Source organism: Cheilinus undulatus, linkage group 11 (genome assembly GCF_018320785.1).
Source record: "Cheilinus undulatus linkage group 11, ASM1832078v1, whole genome shotgun sequence".
NCBI lineage: Eukaryota > Metazoa > Chordata > Actinopteri > Labriformes > Labridae > Cheilinus > Cheilinus undulatus.
Window position 1 is genome coordinate 28,149,433 of NC_054875.1, and position 17,877 is coordinate 28,167,309.

Genomic DNA, 17,877 nt, shown 5'->3' on the forward strand with positions numbered 1-17,877 from the left:
CGGAGTCTAATGTATTCATTAGTCCACGGATCACTCATGGCAGGGTTATGTTCCGCCATATTAACTATGTATAGAAAATAATGAGTAATGCATATGCATAGGGAGGGAAGCAATCTCAAAGCACTGGATATAAAAAGAAATGAAAATGCATCATGCACAGTAAAACCTACCTTCATATATGCACTAGAAAACATCTGAATAATTCAGTGATGTCCACTCTATATAAAATACAACCACTTAACATGCATGCATGGAAGTGACCATAGGTCCAAACAACAAATGTATTTATGCTCAAGTTAAAATGTGCAAAGCTCCTGTATGGTGCATCCACACAGAAAATAGAAACTCTGTGCTTCTGCTTTTAGGGCAGTGTTGCTGTGGTCACTGCATAAGCATTGGCCTGTTCCCCATCCCCACACCTAAAAATGACAGTGTGATCAGCACCAAGCCTCTCACCATGACCCCAAGACCATTACTCTGCTGGTATCCTTAAAAGTCATCAGTATCTCTCCTCTTCTACAAAAGGACAGCCAGCCCTTTCCATGTTACTTTTGATCTTGTCAAAGTCACTCCTCACATTGCCAAACCGGGTGAGTGGCTACAACCTCTGTGGCAGAAAGCTGTCTCAACACCAGAGTGTTTTTTTTTTTTCTTCTTCTACTTTTGTGTGCTTGTGTATGTACATGACTGTGTCTATCTTCTTAGTCCCAGTGGAGCCTCTTAAATGCGCTCCTGCTCTCACATGTGTGACAGAGGCTCTTGTGGAAGCACTATTTTTATTTTCTTCCTTTATTTTGCAGTGACTTGCAGGTTAATGCCCGGTGGACAGGAGATCGAAGTGAGAAAAAGTGGAAGAGGGAGAAATGACAGATTTCTAAATGTGATATCAGCATGCGCCCGTCCTCAGGTCTTAGCCAAGGGTGACTAGAAAAGGTTTAAATTAAGAAAATAACCCAGAACTGACAGAGAAAATCTGAAGTTAAGTCACTTTTTGTCTGTCTTGAGAACAACTGGTATACAGCAGTGTCAACACCCATTAGTTTCTGACGCTTCAACCACCTTGGTCAACATACTGTAAATGATTACTACCTAATTTCTACATTCCAGTAGCAAAATACAATAAACAAATGAAAGTGAGCTGAGGTAAGCTTTCTTGCAAACAATATACAACATGCCCACATGTAAGTAAACTCAGCCAAAATGCTAATTAAGCTAATTTGTGCAGAAGTCTTAGCCTTATTCAAACAAAACAAATGCATTTTATTATTGGCTCAATGGAATTTAATTTACCAAAAAATAAATCAACTATCAAGACCACAAAAGCAACTTAATCAGGTTGTAGATATGTTTATTTCTTCAGTAAAAATGTGCATTACAATATGGACCTGGATGGGGATTCCTTAGTTTTTGCAGCAAGCCCCAAGTGGCCACTCAATGAACTGCAGTTTTTCATTTTTGCACTGATTTTGTTACTTAATATCAGAGATTAAAACCTGTTACAAACTAATTATATTAATGAATCTGTTTTACACTTTGCCTGAGAGTTTTTTTCTGGATCTTTTTCATCAAGGACTAGAGGCCAGGAGGAAGCAGCGGCTCTACCTGCCCTGATTAGTGCTGTGCACCCTTATTAACCTTTAATGATTACTTAGCATCATCACCATAAGGATTCAGTGGAGTTCCAGGTACTTAAGTAATCACCCCCAAAGCATTTCTGACTTCTAATACAAATTAAAATGAAGACAACCACCCTTGAAAACAGATTGGTTTAATTAGGCAGCTACTTTGTCATGAACCGGTCTTAATCGCTGCACAGATTGGTGGAAATCATTGGTTCTTCTTTTCACCTTCTGATGGATTTAAAAAATCTGCAAAATGATTCTCTGCAATCCTGGATATTGACGATGTTGGATTGTGTTTTTTGTTGCATAATTGGATGCACAGAAGCTGGAATGAGAATTGAATGCTCTATTAATCTCAGTAAGAAGCATTAGAGAAGAGCCGGGAAGTAGACGAGTGGAGAAACATAATGCTCTTTCACCTTGGTGAGAGAGGAAGTTTTGGTTCACAAAGAAGAATAAGCCTTAAATATATGCTTGTGTTTGAAATAGGGGTGGTCATTTCTCTCAGAATTACAAAAGTTTTTTTCATCATTCTGCAATACAACAAAGAGAAATCAGCAGACGCATCACCACAAACACATACTGAAGCCCACACACCATTTCCAAAGTTTAGGTCACAGGGATTTATAAAGAAGTACTAGAATTACTTATTTTGTCCTTAACAGTTGAACATTTTTAAGCAGTGCACTGTAAAATAGTTTGTTAAAATGTTTTACAATATACAGTGCTTAATAAATTTATTAGCCCACCACCGAAAGTAAGGTTTATGCCACAGCTGCCCTAAATTAACAGCAATTGTAATTACCAAAATCATTTTTTATGTTTCTGCAATGGTTAATACACCGATATGTAGAAGCTCTTTAACCTAAATTATATTTTTAATGCTAAAATATAATTATTATTGTTATCCATGAATTTTCAAATTTACTGATTTACAAAAGAACTGAAAAAATAGTAAAGCACATTATTATTTCTTGATTAATATGTCAAATTATAGTTATTTACTTGCATTCCTGAACAGAAAAATGAGTTTTAGTGGTTGAATGTTATGCTTGATTAATTTCTGACTTCTCAGAGAAGCCCAGTGAGTTGGCTCAAATTTGGGTATAAAAAGGTGAATTCAGTTTGAAATTCCTCATTCCTGTTCAAAATGGTAAAACATGGAGAGCTCACTGAAAATGAAAGAGTCCGCATTAAAGTACTTCATGACGCTGGATGGTCTCTGAGACAAATATGACAGGTGGTCTAATAAATTTTTTAAGCACTGTATATTTTTGTTTTCTTTTACACCCATATATCTAACATTGGTCCCTCTTTAGAACTGTGCCTACAGGGGTCTGTCTGCACTTCCATTGGCATTAATTTAAACACAAATATTGTGCCATGTAATCTTCATGGAATGGGTTTCCAAGCAGCTGCATGCAAGTCTCACATAACTGAGTCTAATGCCAAGTGTCAGATGGAGTGGTGTAAAGCACAGTGACACCGTGCTGTGGAACAGTGCAAACATGTCCTGTGGAATGGTGGATCACTCTTCTCTATTCGGCAGTCAGATAGGTGAGTCTGGGTTTGGTAGATGCTGAGAGAACGTTGTTATCTAACTGTATTATGCAAACTGTGAAGGGAGGGATCATATGTGGAGCTGTTTTAGGGTTTTTGCTATACGCCTCTTATCTCCAGTGAAGGGCAGTCTTAATACTACTATTAATACTTAATACTACCTACTTAATACTTTTCTATTCCAACATGACTGTGCCCCAGTGCCCAAAGCAAAGAGTATAAAGACATGGTTTGATGAGTTCAGTGTGGAAAATCTTGACTGGTCTTCTCAGATCCCTGACCTCAACCCCACTGAGCACCTTTTGGATGAAATGGAGCAGAGAGTATGAGCCAGGCCTTCTCGTCCAACATCAGAGCCTGACCTCATAACTGTCTACAGAATAAATTTGCACAAATTCCGACAAATCTTGTGCCCTCCTAGAAGAGTGCAGGCTGTTATACCTACAAAAGGGGGGCCAATCCTTATTAAAGTACATGTATTTGAATACAATATCATGACACTCCCTGTTGGTGTAATGTTCAGGTGGTTGAGTTGAGCTGAGCTGGTACCAAATGGAAAAATGCACCATAAATGTATGACGTCACCAAGGCTTTATCCATGTTTATTTACAGTCTGGTTGACAATACTACGCTGATTTTGACTCACCTCACAAAAGCATTAAAATTGAATTACAAACAAACTTAATGGGAGATTGGTCAGATTTACAATTCATGAAGTTATCCCGATACCATCATTCTTTAAATATTTACATAGACATAGTGAACACAGAGAAGTCATGGCCCCTGAGTTGTGCCAGGCCTACTTGAGACTGTTATCCTTATTTAGCCTCCTTTAAATCATTTATATACCATTTGGTGTCTGGTCTCTTCAGAGCACTGGTGTCAATTATTTGTGAAAGGTGTTTAGATTAAAGCTTCAAAAACTCTCTTTATGTTTCATTCCTGGCCTTGTAGAGTAAAGTATGCTGCCATATGGATATGGTGTGTGTGTGTGTGTGTTGCTTTGACAAGGTTACACTTGGTGTGTACCTCTGTCTCCATTCTCAACTCTGTCTGTGTTTAAGGAAAAAGAGGGTCTGCTCAACTTAAATGTGGTGGTGGGCTCAGACAACGCTTACATGCTAAGAGCTACTGTTTACCCGAAAAGGCAAAGAAAAATATTTTTGGTCAACTATTCGGGTGCAATTTATCTGTCTTTGCAGAGTTGAGTCAATATTTCCAAAGAGATTTTCATCATGAAATTCTTCTTCTATTCCTTCGTTGTAAACAAAGTGCTGTTACTATACACAGTCAGATTGCTCATTGTCTAACTCCACCCCACACGAAAATATTGGATTGCACTAAACTTGTCTTCAAGTTTTAAGTAAAAATATTGTCTCTGCAACAGACTGGTTGTGTTTTGCTCCTGCCACATTTCCGTCCATTCTTGGAAAAACAAAGTGTAAAAGACTTCGTCACATAGGGAAGACAAAATTCACTCCAAACAGGAAGAGATGATCAAATCAGGTGTTGAACGTTGGTCTGAATGACAATCGGCATAAACCACCCCTCCCCATGAAGTGTTTATATGAAGCATTTTAATTCAGATAAGGAACTGATTCCAATTAAAAATGTTCCATGTAAACATAGCTACTGTCAGCAGGCCTGTTCAAGCTGCAACTGCACAGTTCACACGACTGCAACTGTCTCTTATTATTGTTCTTAAACTGTCTGTGTTGCAAATTGTTGGTCTGAACTGAGCTCAAGGATCTCTCTAAGCAAATGAATGCGTGTAAGAAGATCAACCTGAAGAGATTCAAACCCTTAGTCATAAGCTCATGGTCGTTAATGTTCTTTAAAAAGCATAAAACCAAACCCACAATGCATTTTAAATCATGCTCCTATCTAATTAAATACACCCATAATGCTCTAATAAGATGCCAAGTGATGGTCTCTGAGCAACACTTCAAAATCAATTAAAGCACTCTTCATTTCATAATGTCAGCAGTTACACAGCCTCCAAAGTTTCAGGCAAATCATGAAAAAAACAAAACAGATTACTCTCTTGAAGACGGAGAAAGAAAAATGATGCTGCACTCCAGTCTTCTGCTCTGTTTATCAGCAGAAGACGATGCTATAATTAATTTTCCTGCAAGGAGGATACACAAACCTGTTCTATTTTTGTTTTTTGTGGGTTATTAAACCAGTTTGTTTTAAACAGCCTGTCTTCCCAGTTCATCAAAATATCATACAGACAAATTAAATCAAAAAAATTCTTCTGAGATTAATTTGCATGATATTTTTACCCTTCATTCATGGTGAATTAGTCAACATTTTACATGGTACTTCTAGAAGCTATACTGTCATACATCATAAATGAACATGCAGAAGTCTTTGATGAGACAGTACAGACAACCTCATTCCCTGGATAATCACAGCATGCTGCTGTGGGGTCTTCGTGTGTTTACAGAGGCTGTCAGTGTATGTGTGGAATATCAATGACCTCTTTACACCTCTGATTGCTCAGCCTCGAGGAGCAGAGTGATGAAAAAGAAAATTGGGAGTAGAGAGTCAGAGGTGAGTTTCGGGGCTTTTTTCCCAGCATCCCTTTCTGAGGGAGAAAATTATCCTCTGGCCTGTTTGCTCATTGCAGACTCAGTCTTACATAATATAGACACGAGCCAGTGGAATTGAACTTATATATAAGACACAGGGCATCTCTTACTTCTGGTCTTTTTCCAGCTCAGTCTAAAAATTGTGTACACTGCTATCTTTCCTGAAATGATTTACAGTCAAAAGTTGATCTGAGGTCCTCTACACTGTCTGATCTGGCAACTGTTACCTTGAACCCTCGGTGAGAGCCAGCACAGTTTGGGCATCAGCAGACAAAGCATGATATTTAACAGCTTTGGCATGAGTGCAGGATCTGCTGTCTTAGTCTCATTGAGCTTTGGAAGAAGGCCAAGAGCACATCTATAACCCCCCTGTGCCACTAAACAGTACACAGGGGCTGCCAAGTTAGTGTTTGGCACACCAAGGATAAACTCCACCACAGTCAGACACTAAATCCTCAAAGGAAGGTTTCAGATACCTAATGGGGATTAGACAAACTAAGAAGGCAGGTTGTTGGGAATTTATGAATATTGAAGTCAAGGAAGCCAGCAACCCTAATGTGCAGCGGGGGAAATGTAACAGCAAGAATTGAGCTCACCCAGGTGAGGAAAGTGCAAACGAGGTGAAAAAGGGTTTGAATATGCAGCCGTGTTTATTTGACTGAATGCTGTGATGGAGCCAGCCTTGAGGTTTACATTAGCAGTCAGCAGACACATCAAGGTAAAAGTATGGAGGTAGCAGAGGTAAATAAAGACAGAAAAATACATAAAACTGGATTAGACTGGAAGCCGAAAAAAGAAAGCCAACACTGTGTGCACCGAAAAACAGCGCAATGACCACTTAAGACCAGCTCTAAAGGTGAGTCAAGACCGCAATGATAAAATGCCAAACCTGAAAAATGTACAGCCTGGAAGAAAAAACAAACAAACAAATAATATTAAAAAGTTTTTTCTTACTTATTCCTTAACAATGAAGAGTGTAAAGGGTCACCTATAAGGCTCACGAGGCTCACAAGGCATCGTGGCCGCATTATGTCTCTATATGCAGTCTTTGTTTGAGAAGTATTGTTGGCAACTATGTTAAACACTTTCATAATGATATAAACCACTGGAAAGCCAAAATTAAAACAGGTCTGCCCAAAAGAGGGGAAAAGGGTAAAGGGAAAAGTTTTTAGGGGCCCAGAATGAGGGGCCCATAGAAGTTGGTAAAACATGGTCCTACCTAAAATACAGCCATGCAAACAACATTTTATTGCAAACCCAATTATGAAAAATAGTAGTCCAGTAATGTCAAAGTGTTTGCTTCAATAAAAACTGAGATGCCAAAAAAGAAAAGGCAAAAAAGGTTTTGACCTTTGACCCTGACAATAACTTGTGTTAAGAAACTTACACAAGCTCCAAAAGCTGGTTGTAGACAGGCTGAGGTGTCAAATCTTAGCAAGGAGGCTAGCACTAATTTTATGTGCATTTACTGATATTAGTGAGTCATCCACTTTTACCACGCTTTACGGGGGTTCCATTCCTGTGGGAAGGCATGATTTCAGCATTAATGCATTCACTGGTCCATAATGTGTTCATCATATATTCTCTTTCAGCACACTTTGGTTAAGCCAATGCAATGACTTTGCAGCCACAGTGATGTAAAATAAGTTCACCACTGCCTAATGTCTTAGCTTAAAAAACTCAAAGGCAGCTTAGTGGGCAAGTCAAAAGTCATCTGCACCTTGTGTAATCACTGTTCACTTACTTCCTTTCTAATTAATACCAAGTTCCTAATTCTATAGTTTAGTTCATGTAATTATCTTTAATCTAGCAGAATATTCTTTTGGAGTAACAGCTGATATGTTTCCAAATAGAAAGTCATTTATACTTAGTTTAAGACAGTTGAAAAATCAAAAAATGAAGCAGGTTTGCATAATTTAGCATAAAAACAGAACAGGAGGTGCCAGTTTAGCTCAGTTGGTAGAGCCGGTGCCAGTATGCAGAGGTTGTAGTCCTCAACGAACAGGTCCTGATAGTGATTCCCAGTCTCGGCACATGTATGGTGCACATCTTCCCCCACACTCTCTCTCCCTATATTTCCTGTCTCTTGTTGGTTGTTCTATCATATAAAAGCAAAAATCCCCAAAAAATCATTTTTAAAAAAACAAACAAACAAAAACAGAAGGGTAAACAGATATCTGTTCTCCAACTGGAGCTAAAGCAGGCTACACACATCAAGACAACTGAGCATGTTTTCAACTTGATTCCCTACTTCATACCAACATCAGCAACAGCCTGATCATCTGATGATTCTAAAGATTAATTAGCTATATTTCCTCTAGTGTGAGGTATGTAAAGAGGGATTTTACCCTCCCCATTATGCTTGTAAGATGATCAGAGTCTCCTGATTTAAAACTGTAAATATTAACACTAGAACTGCCAATTGGTTAAATGTACCCAAGTCTGTTATTTAATTTTATCTTACTTCAATCAAAGTTTATTTATATAGCACATTTAATAACAGCAGCATGTGACCAAAGTGCTGTACATTAAGGAAAATAAATACAGATAAACATGGACAATCACAAGAGGGGGGAAAAAGAAGAATCTGATGATGAGGAAGTTTCCGATGGAAAAGACAATTTTCTATGTGACATATCATCTTCCAACAGATATCTAGTTCGCTATATGTGGTTAATAAGCTGTTCAATGTTAGTGGTTAATTTACAGTCCTTGATCAGTGCTATTTATGAAAGTCAAGGCACTTTATTGACAGGTAAATTTGACCTGTTGGCTGTTTTAGGTATATAGAGATCCACGGCGGTTCTAGTGTTAAACATAATATTCATGATCAGAAATCCTGCTGAGTGGGAGAACACCAAGGCCAGCTGAGCTGGTGCTGTATGGATTGTCATGTGGAACAAAGCAATAGCCAAATAGGAAACAAGCTGACTGAAGAGGGAAGCACAACAAACCCAGCTGTAATGGCAGCAGTCAGAGGGACCCCATGCTTATTTGAAGCAACAACACAAGCCAAATGAAGAGGAGTGGAGTTGGACCAAGATTTCAACCCTAATGTATTTCGTAAGTAGCAAACAGCTAGCCACACTTAGCTTGTTTACTCCAAAGTCTTATTTGACCATGCAAGATTTCAAGTGCAGAAAATAGAGACTAGTTGCTGGTGAATGATTCAGGTAGTGTAGGGTTTTGTGGGTGTGTTGTTGTTGTTGTTGTTGTTGTTGTGTCACTTTTTGTCAAGCAACCAGCTGATAAATGAAGAGGTATATTTTTGGCATCAAACTCAAACTATAATGATTATCAGAACTTCATCCCATAATATTAAAACTAATAAGGGAAATTCACAGGGGCATAAACCAATATGAGAATAATGTGTAATGATTGGAGTTATTCAGGATACTAATTAACTATTATGACTGTGTCTTCCTGCTGGGGATTACCACTAACTATAAAATGGCACCTATTTAGCGTCAAGCCTTTCACTGAAACATAACTGGCTTGCTTCATAAGGCACCTTGGGACAGAGAGGATTTAGAATTTTAATGTCAGTGCAGTGTCTTCAGATAATTACAAGGGGCAGTTGACCATGAAATTCAACCCACCTTGTTATTCAGTGACATTTGAATTATTGGAATCGCTCACAGACTCATCGGTTGTAAAGGCCAGCCTCTGCACTGTGCATGTCTCTGTGTTTATGTGTCTCAGTGATCATGTGTTTTATTTTTTCTCTTTGAGCTATTCTTGTGAACGCCAGTCCAAATTTAAGGACTATTTCACAAGGTGAGGTCACCTTGGCCATTTTGCTTTTTTTATCCAGAGGCCAGTTTATGGTCAGAAACTAAATTGAGTCAACAAAAGGTTGCTTCAAAGGACAACTACACAAGGGCACAGAGGCATAAACGAGTCTGCATTATTGTGTTTATGTGTGTCCATGTGAGTGTGTGGAGCCTCACGTCTGAACGACAATCACAAGCAATTTGTCATTTTCAAACAAGTCTATAAACTCACACTGATTTCATTGTCTGAAAAATGGAGTCTGCGGACGCCGTTGTATATCAAGCTGTGAACATGTATATCAAAACAACCATAATAGGATAACCACGTGTCTCAGCTGTATAGCCTGACCTTATTGATATTCCAGTGGACTGTACGTATCGGAGGAATAAGATCCCTGTTGACTCAATTAGAACTGCATATTGTTCTGCAAAGCATTGAATAATGTTAGGACAAAGACATTGACTCTAGCTGGGACTGCATATAAATGACCATGTTCTTGCACAAATTGTTCTCCTTCCTTTTATAAGCTTTCGCATCAATGGCTGCGCCACATTTCCAGCTTGATTGACATGTTTCTGAAAAAAACACTGAAAATGTCAAACTGGATGGACTCCTGTAAATCCATCAGAATAATTTGAACTTGCTCAGTTCAGTGGGAGCCCATGTAGCCTGCCTCAAGGAATTGTAATCTTATTTACAATGCTGTACCATGCAGCTTTGTGTGGGGGACAACAGTGCAAATTTGTGACTAAACCTGGGCATTGTTGTCTCAAAAATACACTCACCAAGATAATGCTGCTTTGCCTGCTTCTCCTCTGTGAAAACAGTGATTGTTTAGAGCTTTTCCACTGCAGGCCTCTTGTTTTAACTGGGCTTTACTCAGTAAACTTACATGTATAATGAAAACAACACTTCAAGCTCCCTTGAAAATATTGCAAAATGAAAATATCATGGGCTGAGATAGCTTTTACTCAGACTACACTGGCTAAAGACACATACCATCCATTTTTCTGTGGTTTACTGTCTTGGGTGTTGTGGGCAGAAGACACTGTGTGGGTGGGCACAGAGACATTTGGATGGGCCAAGTATCCAAGACCAATCAGTCTATGAAGCGTATGTTCAGCAAAATAGGTCATTACAACGGTACCTGCTTAAATGCAGTAGTTTAAACAGGTTATTATTGTCCACAGGAGGCACGAAGCACAAAAAAGATACATTTACAACATTGCACAACCTGAGTATGTACATGCAAATCTGCATCACAATAAAGGCATAAAAGGTAGTGTCTTTAAATCAAGGATCAAGGAAGGCCTTCAAGGTTTAAAGTGGTTCTAAAGTAGGAATCCCAGTCAGACATGGGCTGGCTTCCAAAAAGATAAACTTACATTGCAAGACTTTTGATGGATATGTAAATATACTTGCCACCCACTTTATTAGGTACACCTGTTGAATTGCTTGTTAACACAAATAGCTAATCACATGGCAGGAACTCAATGAATTTAGGCATGTAGACGTGGTCAAGACGACTTGTTGAATTTCAAACTGAGCATCAGAATGGGAAGGAAAGGGAATTTAAATGACTTGGTGCCAGACAGTCTGGTCTGAGTATTTCAGAAACTGCTGATCTACTGGGAATTTAACGCACAACCATCTCTGGGGTTGACAGAGAATGGTGCGGAAAAGGGAAAATATCCAGTGAGTGGCAGCTGTGTGGACAAAATGCCTTGTTGATGTCAGAGATCAGAGGAGAATGGGCAGACTGGTTTGAGATGATAGAAAGGCAACAGTAAGTTAAATAACCACTCGTTACAACGAAGGCATGCAGACTACATTTTGTAATGTTGCAGCCTGATTCTACAGTTGAAAGGGTGATTTTTATTCTCATTAATCTACACTCAGTACACCATCATGACAAAATCAAAACATTTTTTTTTCAAATTATTAAAAGTAATAAAAATAACTGAATTGTCACATTGAAAAAGTATTCAGGCCCTTTGCAAAAATAGACTTGAACTGTATAGCTATGGTTCCTCCCATTTTTCTTGATCTTGCTGAGATGTTTGTAAGCCTTGATTCTAGTCCACCTGTGTAAATTGAATTGATTGGACATGATATGGAAAGGCTCACACTTCTCTATAGAAGACCTCACAGCCTTACCAATGCATTTCAGAGCAAAAACCAAGCCATGAGGTCAAAGGAACTGCAGAGCTGCAGAGACAGGATTGTTACAAGGCACCAACTTGGGGAAGGCTACAAAAAATACCCAGTGCTGCACTGATGGTTTTCAAGAGCACAGTGGCCTCTAAGAAGTTTGACACAATTGGGATATTCCTAGAGCTGGTCGTCCGGCCTGAGCAATCAGGGGAGAAAGGCCTTAGTGAGAGAGGTGACCAAGAACTTGATGGTCACTCTGACTGAACCCTACAGATCCTGTGTGGAGATGGGACAAAGTTATAGAAAGACAACCATCACTGCATCCCTCCAATGATCTAGGTTTAAGGCAGAGTGGCTAGATGGAGGCCTCAGGTAAAAAACATGAAAGCCCGGTTGGATAATGTTTTTTTTAATTATTATTTTCTGAATTAAGTCTCATTTGTGCTGTCCAAACCAAACACAATTTGGGTGGAGAGTACAGTGCTACAAATACTTGTGATATGAAAAATAAAGATGATTAACTTGTCTTTTGTGTTTTGTTTGCTGCTAGCAAGAGAAAAAAAATGCCCACAAACCCTGTTTGTCCATTTTAAACCTATACAGTAACCTGGCCTTACCTTAATAACATAAAATCAAAAAGAAATCACGACCATATGGGAAAACAAATTCTAACAATAGCTTTAATAACCAATTTACTCTCCCTGTCCCAGTGACCCAGAGGTTGTGTCCCAATCAACCAAATGTGACCAGAAAGAAACATGTTTTGGGCCAGTTTTCCCAAAAGTGTCTGCCATTCCTGCTTCACTTGTTTCTTAAATGGACAGCCAACATCTTCACTTTTACAGGAAGGTATCATATGTTGGACATTTTTTTTAAATTCATAGCAAACAAAGACAGAAGTTCAAAAAATGTCCCAAAATACTTGAATTCACCCTGAGTGTGACATACAGTATTTTGGTAGAACCAGTCCATAGCATGCTAGTGTATTCAATCTATTTCAGTCTGGTCGAGTCCTACTGCACCGCTGCAGGTTGAAGGTCTCAGCTCAGCTTTAGTATCTTTACATATATTTGTAGAGCATTATCAGAGTCAGATATACTTTTATCTCTCAGTATAAGTACACATACAAGCAATTTAACTCTGCTTTCCCTTGCTGTCAATGTGCTCACACAGAAACTGATTTAAACGGGAAAAAATGCCAGTAAAAGTAAAGGTAAAATAGAGGTTATCAAGAGATTAGATCAAGATTATCGAGAGATTATTGAATTGCTTTTTTTTTCTGTCTGCAGCTGCTTGTCTGTCTGCTTGTTGCCAGTGTTCTCCCTCTGTATTAGTTGTTCAGATTGACCACATTTTTGATCCAACAGTTTATCCTGTAGTTTGGATCAGGTCCTTCTTCTCTACATGTGTGATTTAAAAGAGTTTCCACTGCTTTATTTGGGATCATGTCTGACATTTTAAACTGTTGAAGACCTCTGTTCCAGAGTGCTGATTGGAGGGTCTAGAAATTTCCATGAGGGGAATCTCAACAGGCTATGCTTCAGATTTTTCATCCTAACAAACGACCATGTAAAACTGGTCATAGTCCAAGTATCACCCAGTGTGCACCTGATTTTTGCATATGTACCTCACAGCATGTTTCATGTCAGTCAGTATGTAATTAGAATGTTTAATTTATTGTGTCAGTCAAACTAAAATTGGACTTAAAAAATGTATGTTAACGTATCTGAAATTGTATAAGTGGAATTTCTCTATATCTCACCTGGGTAATTTGGATGTGGATCAGTTTATTTTTGCATGTAAGCCCCATATGCCTTGTTTGGGCCCAAACTGGCCTAGTCGTTCAGGACATGCTCCACAGTTGCTGCTAAGTTTTACCTGGAGGTTGGAAGCCAAATGCATAGCAGAGCAGAGCTGGTGTTGATTACTTCTGATATCACTATACATGAATGACACTGCACATTGCACTTGTACCAAAAGTACAGGCTGGACAAAGTACAAAAAAATCAGAGCTGTAAGTTGTTCATGTTTTTAACTTGTTTTAACTTGTAATCAAAGTCAAATGGAGAAGATCCAGTGCTAACTGGCAGACAGACTGCATAGTGACGCCTACTATAGTGGAGTTTCGCATAGCTCTCCTCATGAATTGATTCCACCTTTGTGCTTGCAAAGTAACACAGAGACAGATGTCCGGTTAAATGACGTCATCAAGCTGAGAAAGCAGCTGGATTTCACTGTGCAAAAAAGTACTATGGGGCTTCATTAGTACTGAAAATATCAACAATTAAGCATGCAATTCTGATATTTTTCCTTGTTTTGATATAATTTCATTATTTAATGCCATCCATTAATTTTTTTATAAAAGTATAATATGTCTTAATACTATTGGTCAGTAATGATAACAGTGTATGACTAGCTTTTATAATTGTTCAGTTATGTTATCTATTCATGACAGCCAAAATGTCCCTCGTAATGAAAAATGCCTGTAGTTCCTCCTTTGAAGTATCAAATATTGAGGAAATTAGAAATTACTGTAAATTAAAAGATTGTTATTTTAAAATGAGGACATAGGGTTAGCTATTTATTATCAAATAAAATTCAAGAGATTATTGCCTGATTTAGTTGATCCATTTTTCTCTCTCCCTTTGTGAACCCCTACCTTCCCCAAGGGATGCCCCAGGGGTCAGGACCCCTACTTTGAAAAACACTTGCCTACATCACATGGGCTTTTTTTGCTGCCTTTGTTATCAGAAACATGTTGGGGAGGGTGCCCTGTTTTTGTCATCCAACTAACTATTTATAGTGCCTAAAATGTTTTTGATCCACCTTAGTCCTAGCCGCCATGATACTTTTCATGAAATGTATTCGCAACTTCCAGTCCTTTCTGTCTAAACAGGACTTTGCACGGAAACCAGATGCAAATCCTGGTTTATAAGAGCGATTTGGACATTGGGGGGGCAAAGTAAAGAAATTACCTCAGATAACCTACACAAGCATGTTTAGCTAACTTTATTAGCTTCATATCAGTATTTACATTGTATGGAAGAGGATTAGGGACAACTTAAAGGAGAATATAATTTTGGGCAAGTCGAGATTAAAGTCAAAATGAAGAGATTAAAGTCAGAATGATAGCAATAAGGTTGAAATGATGAGAATAAAGTTGAAATACTATTTCAAGATTAAAGTCGAAACTTGCTATTATAAACAGTGGATCTTAGACACTGTGTATTTATGTGCTTAAGAGAAAGTAAGTCTCTGTTGTTAAATCTAATAATGAGGTATAGTTTCACATATTCATCCATATATGGCATAAGGCATTTTGTAGAGACAGTCACTATTCTCAGTTATTGTCTTAAATACTCATACATCAACAGAAGAGACATAACAGCTCTTGTCTCTTTTCCTCTTCCTCACTTGTTAAGAGGCACAGGGGACAGACTCAACCTCGGTAATAGGAGAACAAAGAGAGATTGATCACTCGTTTATTGATCAGTGTTTGTTGTGGGATAAACAACGTCAATGTAAACAAATTTACTGACATTTCTGAAGGGGGGCATGGAGGCGCTAACCTGGCACACCAGATGGATTTGTTTCACACATCCATCCAGTAAACCACTCATAGACAGCGTTTGGGAAAGGGCAGAGCCTTTGAAAAAAACTCGGAAGGTGATTGGATGAACTTTCTGTCTGTCACATCTTTATGGGCCAATCAAAACAACAATACACGTGACGTAGCCGCTACCGAGGAGTAAACTCCATAGAGAACTGCATAAAGTGAACCATGGTGACTGTAGACATGTCAATACACGACTTTTGTCGTTTTTGAAAAGAAAACAACTCACTGCTGTTCTTTGTTCTTCTTTTAATGAAGAAATGTCGTCACGTTTTGATTAAACTGGCGCTTTAACAGCATCCACGCTAATCTCTCCCGTCACGACTCTGCCGCACCCAAAAGTACTGCCCCTCATCGCTGATTGGTCCTGTCACTTTCTAACCGGGCCCAAACGGTTCAGACGGGAGCTTTGCAAGATGGATTCGCCAGTGAGAAACACGGAAATGGGCATATCCATCTGCTTTGCAAGGTCAGTTAACTAGAGTATCCAATTGACAGCATGTGCCAAAGTGTTTCTTTTTTGCTGTTAGAAAAGGTCATTTACAGCAAACTGTCCATCTTAAAAGAGTGATCAAGCTCTCCCATTACGTATCAAGGTTGAGCTTGTCACCTGTGCATCTTTACAGGTGATCTGATGGAAAGGAAGAGCAATAGAGACACAAGCATTATGTCCCTCCTGTTGACAGATTAGTATTTAGGACAATAACAAACAATGTACCATAACTGTCTCTACAAAATGCCTTATGCTTTATATCCATATTATATATGAAACTATACCTCATTATTGGATTTAACAACAAAGAGATTCTTTCTCTTTAGCACATAAATACACAGTGTCTATACCTTTCAGAGAAGATACAGGCTAAGGCAGTCAGCTTAAATATTTCTCTCTTTAGTTTGTGGGGTTGCTTAAATTCTGGTTTTACCAATAGGTCCTTCTTAGAATGTGTGAATTATATTTATATTTATATCTATGATTCAAGTTGTCAACCTTCAGTTTGGTAAATCTTCAATTCTGTATTAAGAATTAATGATAAATGAACATGAAAGAATCACATCTCTGATGCATTCAGACAGAAAACAGCAAATTTTACTTTGTCTAGTTATTAGTACCACCAACAGAGCAGCAGGTACAGAGCCTTACAGGAAAATATAATTTATAACTTTCAGCTTATAATCAAATTTAGATAGACATTTAAACAAAAAATGAAGCAATACATGCTATATATATTCCTTTCAAAACAACTGCTGTTGAAGCTATATCACCTTGCTAAGTCAACTGAAAAAATACATTTTTGCTATTATTGTTATGTTGCTGTATTGTTATTGTCATGTACCGCAAGTTGTAGAAAACCATAGAAAGCCCTGAAAACAGTCTAAACAGCCGTCATGCTACATTTAATGAATAAACTTTATGACTTAAGATGATCTCTGCTGGCTGAACCAATAGAAGCATAAATCTGCAAAATGTTTGAAACATGATGGCCCCATTATATAAAATATAAAACGATAAAATAGTTTAGTTGTAGCCAACAGTCCCCTCCACACCCAAGGGGTCCATAATTTTTTTGCTACGCCCCTGCTGGGATCAATCTCTCATAACTCAGCTTTCACTTGCCTTGTCGTGGAAATAGCTCGCCACATGTATTGTATGACCGGGAGCTAGCTTATCCATTTTTAGCCAGACGAGGAAGAGGCAGTTTTGTCAATGAAATTTGAGTGAAATATTGGGTTGCGTCGTTCTTTTTTTTTATTGTTTCCTCCCAAAAGTGAGTAACCCAGTTTCCTCGCCTCAATATGAGTCTTGAACGAGGTTTTTCTACAGCCTAAATGCAGTTTTCGCCTTCAACCCGCCCTGCGTTGGATGAGAGAGAGAAAAAGAGAGAGAGCGCTCCTCCCTCCTCCTCCGTCTCTTCCCACCACTCATCCCGAAAAGCCAAACGTAAGACGGCGTTCACGCGCGGACTCCTCTCATCATTTCTCCCCTCGCTCGCGCATGATGGAAACTGAATCAAAACAGCTGTGGTGCGTCCTTCTCAGCTACTTTTCCGCCCTCACTCCTGTCGAAGCTTTCGTCTAATGTGGTTGTCATCTTCGTTTTAACAACTTATTTCCTCGTACCCCCACCCCTCTCAGACAAGCTTTGAGAAATAACCAAACCTACGACTTGTAACTAAACTGCTTTGGGAAAAGGTCGTGTTTCTTTGGATGGAGAATTTTACATCGGTGAGTACTACTTGACGACAGCAGAGACGATGGAGTGGTGATGTTTTAGTTGTCAACCTGTTAGCAAAAACGAGTCGCTTTTGCTTGTTTCTGTTTGGACGTGGCTCCATCGTTTTTCGGCTAGACTTGTCAAAAAATGCGTGTCTGTTCACATAAAGCCACATTTGGGCAAAATTTAAGTGCTCCGAAAAACATTGAACCACTTCTCCATAAAATTTGACTCAGGGTAAATTTAAGATGCATCTCCTGTTTTGCAATTTGAACTCAACAGGTTTTTGGCCCCTCGCTTAAATCTCTCTCTTTCTCTCTCTTCAGTATATAACTTCCTATATTT

At 38.7% G+C, this 17,877-nt stretch overlaps 1 protein-coding gene across 1 annotated transcript in view; it reads left to right on the forward strand.

Moving 5' to 3' along the window:
• Positions 1 to 17,287: 17,287 nt before the first annotated feature.
• The window catches only part of LOC121518146 (potassium voltage-gated channel subfamily D member 3-like), a 166,645-nt gene continuing 166,055 nt past the window's right edge, over positions 17,288 to 17,877 (forward strand). Inside the window, exon 1 of the mRNA XM_041800378.1 lies at positions 17,288 to 17,543. The gene's annotated coding sequence lies outside the window, so the exon portion shown is untranslated. The remainder of the gene's footprint in view (positions 17,544 to 17,877) is intronic.